The sequence below is a fragment of the Saccopteryx bilineata genome, chromosome 3 (assembly GCF_036850765.1).
Source record: "Saccopteryx bilineata isolate mSacBil1 chromosome 3, mSacBil1_pri_phased_curated, whole genome shotgun sequence".
Classification (NCBI taxonomy): Eukaryota; Metazoa; Chordata; class Mammalia; order Chiroptera; family Emballonuridae; genus Saccopteryx; species Saccopteryx bilineata.
In genome coordinates this window covers 213,273,692-213,279,691 of record NC_089492.1, presented here as the reverse complement: position 1 = coordinate 213,279,691, position 6,000 = coordinate 213,273,692, and positions in this window count along the sequence as shown.

Genomic DNA, 6,000 nt, shown 5'->3' with positions numbered 1-6,000 from the left:
TGACAGTGATGAGGAGTTGTATGAATTTTATGATGAATAAAACTTGAGTTCAATAACTTTATGTAAAACATTTTTTTTTCAAATTTCAGTTCCCAAAACTGAGTTGTGTCTTATACACAGGAGTGTCTTCTACATGGGGAAATATGGTATACATATATATCATATAAAGGCTTCTGTACTGGGAAGGCTGAAAGAAGCATGTCAGATTCTATTTTGTTTCTATTCTTTAAAAAAAGAGCAAAGAACTTGAGAAAAGAAAATTTGAGGTTATGAGCCAGGATTAGATAAAAGACAAGAAAATATGGTGCTGTGCTGTGGAAGGTATGGGCATTTCTAGGGCTCGGAGGTGTCCCTAAGCTGGTGCTATTAGCCATCTTATAGCTAATAGCTGTTTATTTCCTTTCTTCAGAAGGTATCTTCTGATGCATGTCTGTGCTTCCCAAAGTTCTTAGAACATGAAGCTATCATCATTAGTAGAACTATACTAATAGTAACAATTAGTAATAATTAACATTTACTGAATGCCCACTCTGTGCCAGGTACTGTGCCTGTGTCTTTATATGCCCAGTGTGGTTCTTACAACAATCCTACAAAGTACAATATTCATCTGTGTTTTGCTAATGAGAAAACTGAGAATCTGAGATTATAAATTACCTGCCCAGGGTCCCCAAACAATCAGTAGCAGAGCCAGAAGTTGAATCCTTAGCATATTCATCCCCCATCCACATGTTACTTAAATAAAGTAATGAACTTGCTGAATGTTAAACTTGGAAGGCGATTACTGCCACTGTACCTGAGGACCTCACTCTGACTCTGGACAAATTTTCATTTTGGACTTCAAAACAACATGGTGTTGCCATTCTGTGTCTTACACAAAAGCAGGTATGATTGGGTGAAATAACACTTGTGCTGGTGGGGTGGGACCGAGCAGGAGGCTCCAGAAATAAGGTTAAAGTGGAATTCTTAAGTACAGTCTCCCCACCCTGGTCCCCAGTTTTGCTTTCAGCAGTTTTAGTTATGCACAGTCAACTGTAGTCTTAAAATATTAAATAACAAATTCCAGAAATAAACAAGTCATAATTTTTAAATTTCATGCCATTCTGAGTAATGTGGTGAAGTCTCACGCCATCCTGCTCCCTCCTGCCTCGGACATGGATCACCCCGCTTGCCCAGCATATCCACGCAGTATACATTAGACACTTACTACATGTTTTGTTATCCAATTAACTGTTATGGTATCACAGTGTTTATGTTCAAATAATCTTATTTTACTTTAATGGCTCCAAAGCATAAGAGTTGTGATATTAGTAATTTGGATATGCCAAGAGAAGCCATAAAGGAAAAAGGTGAGTACAGTACAGTAAGATATTTTGAGAGAGACCACATTCTAATAACATTTACTACAGTATATTATTATGGTTGTTTCATTTTATTATGTTATTATTGTTAATCTCCTACTGTGCTAATTTTTAAATTAAACTTTATCATAGGTATGTATGTACAGGAAAAAAGATAGTATAAATAAAGTTTGGTACTCTCATGGTTTTAGGCATCCACTTGTGTTCTTGGAATGTAACCTCTTGTGGATAAGGGGTGACTACTGTATTTAACTAAATAATGTGCTAGCGATGGTGGGACATTGGCAGGTGCTAAAATGGTTTTGAAAATAAAAGGGGGATTCTGAGGTAGGAGAATAGAAAACAGACACAAATGTTCATGGCACCAAAGCTGAGTGAAGAAACAAAAACAGTTATACCTTTAAATAATACAGGGGGCTTAATTGTAAAACAGCACTTCATTTTGGTTCACATTGGAATCACATTTATAGCTTACCTATTTGGACTAATTAGACCAAACTCAGGTCCTGGGTTAAGTGGTATACAGAGACCTGCTTGTACTGGCTTGCAGAGTGAATGTTAACAAATCTTTCTAATTCCATGTTCAGTGGCATCATGTTTATTGTCTGAAATGAGAGTATTTACACCATGGAAACTGGCAAGTGCAACAGGTCAGGGCATTTTTTTTCCCCTGGAAGAACCAGTTGCTAAACTTTTGCACCATGCCATTGCATGGATTTACCTTCACTGATTCAGATTTAATTGGGTTGGGGTACATCCCGGGCATTAGGATTTTTAAAACTCCCCAGTTTGATTCAAACATGCAACTGAGTACAGTTGCTCAAGCCTAAAGCCCAGTACTCAAAGTGAGGACCTCAGCACTGGCACCTTCTGGAAGCTCATCAGAAATGCTGGATTTTACCCCACCTCATTATCCCTGGGCTATTAAATTAGAATCTGCAGTTTTAAAAAGTATATACATTAAAGTTTGAGAAGCACTGGCCTAATAGGTCCACTGACCTAATTATATGAAAATAAAAAGAAAAAAGTAGAGGGTAGCAACAAAGAGAGACATCATTGCGGGGTATGAAGAGTCATTGTCAGCCCACAGAACTGGAATATACGGGAACTAACTGCAAGGCTAGGCTGTGATAGCATGTTTTATTTCTCTGTTCTTGTCATCTATAGGTACTGGCCCCTCATGTGATTTCTTACAATATTCTGTGTCAATCATCATCTTTGATACTTCAAAACATTGTGAAAAGTTGCAAAATAAAAATATTTAGCTTAATTAATGAATGCTGCATTTCACAGCACTGTCATTTTAAAGCATTTCTACTCTGCTGATAAAATCTCACAAGACTGAAGTCCCAGCAGACAAAGCTTCAAGGAGAAGGCTAGGCTTCCCTGTGAATAATGACTTCACATTGTCTTTACAAAGGTTCTAGAGTTGAGACACCTTTAGAAGGTATCCCTTCACACTCAAGCAATACTTCCTATTTAGTTTACGATGGCTGGACTCATGTGATATTGAGCCTAACATGAGAGAAGACCTCTCTGTAACTTTCTGGGTCTTGCTCATAAGCAGTTTAATATCAAGATTGAGAAGGCGTTTTCAATAAAAAGGCTTAGACATGTTCCAACATACTTCTAATACAATGTTGAATAGTCCATGTAAAAAAGAATTATGGAATCACGAGCCTGACAGAGATCTTAGAAATCCAGCGTAAATTATCATTGAATCCCCAAAGGTCTGTTTCCCTCAAGGAGCATGCAGATAATTTCCTGACTCTTTCATCTTCCACCAGAAGCCAGACAGGAAAGTCTTCATCCTTTATTCGCACAACAAACTTTTAGTGAGTACTTGCTCTGTGCGAGGCACTGAACTGGGGACCAGAGATACAAAGATGAACGATTATGGATTCACAAATGATCTAAAAGGCAGACTGCTGTCGCCACCTACTTCCTGAACTGCTTTAGTCTGCCCACTAAAACTTTCAAAACGGAAATCAGAAATTCTAATCTATTTCTCATGGGGAAAAGACTGTGTGATTGGATCAGAATTTCTAGTGTCTGTTTAGTTAAAGAACTGTGTTATTTTAGCAGAAGAAAAAAAAATCAAAATAGTGGAATAAATGCACAAATGTTGATACACTGACAGGGTTATCTCAACCGAGACACATTTTTAGTTGGCTGGCCACATGTGGCAGCACTGACCTCTCATTCTGTGTGTTGGCATTATCCGGTAGGAAAATGCAATGCAGCTGCCTGACCTTTTTGTCTTGAGACAAATTCTACTTAGCATGAGACAGTCTGTAGGACCAGAGGTAAGTGACAGATGGGAATCCATCCGATGTGTGGACTTTCTGGCTGACAGGATGAGAAGCTAAAGGGAAAACAAGCAGGTTCTTATTTCCAAAGTGGAAATATAAATAACGGTCTAGTTTGCCACTACAGTCCTTTCAGATGAGTGGAATTCAGAATTTCAGCAGTTTTCTTTGTGACACATTACAAACACTGCATTGATTTGTGCCATCAGGTATTTAACTTCAGAACATGCCCTTAAAACATAAAAAGTGATCAGTCCTCTAAGACTTTTCTATTTGTTTACTCTCTATAAAGGCCGTAATTGTTTTCTCCCCCTCCTGACCCCAACCATATGTTTTGGGCCACTTAAAAAGGAAAAGTCTGAGATCGTTTTGCTTGAAATGAGAATCAGCTTTCGTGCACAGACAAAAAGGAGTGGGCTAACTCTGTCTTATTTGCACAGCTCATTCAACAACAACAACAAAAGAAAACACACACACGCACACACTTTTTTTTTTACCATATGTAACCACAGATGAGATTCTAGATTCTTAAACTGTTTACAACAAAATGTGAAATGGTCTGCAAGCCAGTCCAAATGTACACCGCCTGGATCATGTCAAATCATATTCTTTCCCCGCATGGAGCAGAGGCCCTAATTTGGCCTGGAGTTTGGCTTGGCAGGCAGAGTGGACTTGTTGCTCCAGCTGTGTCTGATAAGCAGATGACAAGATAAAGCATGCTCTTATTTGCGTCCTTCACTAACTAGCACGGTGTAGAAAATCAAAGTCTTCATCAAATAAAGCCCTGTAGCTATACAATCTTGATTTAAGGTCATAAAGAAAAATATTCACCACTTTCAGCAAACCTGTGAAGCAAACATCTAAACCTTTTTGCTTATAATTCAGGATAAGTTATAGACATGTTGAGTAATAAAGTATCTAAAAATCCTTATAAATTTAGTTTCAAAAATGGAAATACTGTTTTTTTTGGTCTTACTTTAGACAATTTTCTATATTATTTATAGGGAAATAATCAGAAAGGAGATTAATTCACTGATAGTAAAGTATTATACTGAAGAGTTATTTTTCACTAAGTTTTACATTCTGTAAGGTATGTTTGCATCGATTACCTCTCTTAATTTCCATAAGCCTGCCAAGTGTGTGGCGGTGAGACATAGGTGCTGGGTTTGCTTGAACCCTGCTATGGAACTTACCAGATGACTGCACTGAGCATACTTAACTTGGCCAAAAGCTAAGCTTCCTCTTTATGAAATGTGAGTTAATAAAATTTACTTCATAGTAGTGCTGTAGTATTAAATGAAATAATCTTTGCTAAACTGTCTTGTGACTATTAAATAATTACGTAAATCTCTTAACACAAACAGTGTCCGCCAAATGCACATGCTCATTAAATGATAATTCTTACTATTATTAAACTGGGTAGGGTAGATGACTAAATTCAGAGAGGTTAAATGATTGCTCAAGGATATGTAATCAGTTATTCCAAGCACAGGGGACTAGAACCTAGGCCTTCTGCCTCCTAGCCCTGTATAATTTCATCTGTACACATGGAGATTTTCTTCATGCAAATGGTGATATACTAGATACAGCAAGGAATGAAAACAATGTTAGAAAACGCAGTCCAGACTTCTAATTTAAGGCAAGATGAAGTCACAGAAACTAGGTTTACTCTGTAGCCTGAATAAACTAGAAAACAGACAGAATGTATGAAAATGACAGTTTTCAAGACACTAGACATCAGGCAATGAAGAATAATTATCTCTGAAAGATGGAAAAAAAACATACCAAACTGAGCCTTATAATTACTCAAGCTTTATACTGTAAGAGGTTTCCAAGGTGTGGACAGGGAGGGGAAACCCAGGAGGTACCCAGAGACATTCTGAGTGAAAGAGATGTACCTAGGAGCCTGGGGACAGCAAGACAGTATAAGCTCATGAGACAGCGTGCTAGAGAGGAGACACTGCACAAAGAGAAACCTGGGAACCTGCAGAGGGCTCATTCCTCACGAGTGTTCAGCTGAATACTGATGTGTAAAAAATTTCAACAATATAAAGCTATCTGGAAAATTCCCAAATATGTGTAAACCAAATAAAATACTTCAAAATAACCTAGGAGTCAAAGAAAAACTAAAAAGAAAATTAGAAGATATTTTGCATTGGATGAAAATAAAAAAACAAAGCATATAAAAATTATAGGATACTGTTAAAGCAGTCGTAAGGGAGAAATTTATAGTATTAAATGCCTATATTATTTTTTAAGAAATCTCAAAGCAATGACCTCAGCTCCTACCTGAGTAAACTAGAAAAAGAAGGGCAAACTTCACCTGAGGTTAT